Consider the following 974-nt stretch of genomic DNA (forward strand, 5'->3'; position numbering starts at 1 on the left):
TTGGAGACATTGGATTCGAGCTTAGGCCAGCTCTCATCAATATGGTGCAAGCAAGCCAATTTTGTGGGATGGCACATGAAGATGTGAGTGCTCATCTCCAACACTTTCTGGAGATTTGTAGCACTTTCACCATCAAAGGAGTGACCCTTGATGCCATACTACTTCGTCTCTTCCCATTCTCACTCTTGGGGAAGGCAAAGTAATGGTTCTACACCAACAAAGATAGAAATACTACATGGGATAACTGCTCCACTACCTTTCTAGCAAAGTTCTTTCCCATAGGCAAGACCAATGCTCTGTGTGGGAAAATTTCAAGCTTTCAGCAACAACATGATGAATCTGTCCCTAAGGCATGGGAATGCTTTCAAGATTACATTGCGGAATTGTCCTCATCATGGGATGGAGAATTGGCTACTTATGCAGACTTTCTACCATGGGTTGACCAATAGTACCTGTGAGACTATGGATGCTGCTGCTAGAGGTGCATTCCTGTCACTCACCATACCAGTTGCAATAGCTCTTGTGGAGAAGATGGCCTCCAACTAAGGTTGGACTGAAGAACATCTTCAGACCCACAAGGGAGGTGGAAGTATGCATCAACTCAAGGAGGTAGACATGTTGTCTGCCATGATGGACCTATAGATGAAGAAGTTTGAAGATCGAGCCAATGAGAAGCAAGAAGTCATGCACATTCATGATTCCCACATGACATGTGAAGAGTGTGGAAACACTAGCCATTCAGGGAACTACTGTCCTGAAACCCAAGAGGATGTGAACTTTGTCAACAACAGCAACTACTTTCATCCTCAATAGAATCAATGATGGAACCAGCAACAGAGACCGAATTACCAAGGTAACTATCAAGGTAATAATTTTAATCAACCACCCTTGAGAGAATTAATTGCTGGCCAATCCAAACTTATGGAGGGATTATCTAGAAAGGTAGCTACCAATGATGAAATTATAGAGAACAT

General features: G+C 43.0%; 1 non-coding gene across 1 annotated transcript; it reads right to left on the minus strand.

Annotated features, from left to right (window-relative positions):
- Positions 1–291: 291 nt before the first annotated feature.
- LOC136506258 (small nucleolar RNA R71) lies at positions 292–401 on the minus strand. Its single transcript, XR_010771482.1, has one exon. It is a non-coding gene; the product is annotated as a small nucleolar RNA R71 (small nucleolar RNA).
- Positions 402–974: the final 573 nt, after the last annotated feature.

Source organism: Miscanthus floridulus, chromosome 14 (assembly GCF_019320115.1).
Source record: "Miscanthus floridulus cultivar M001 chromosome 14, ASM1932011v1, whole genome shotgun sequence".
In the NCBI taxonomy this organism is placed as follows: Eukaryota; Viridiplantae; Streptophyta; class Magnoliopsida; order Poales; family Poaceae; genus Miscanthus; species Miscanthus floridulus.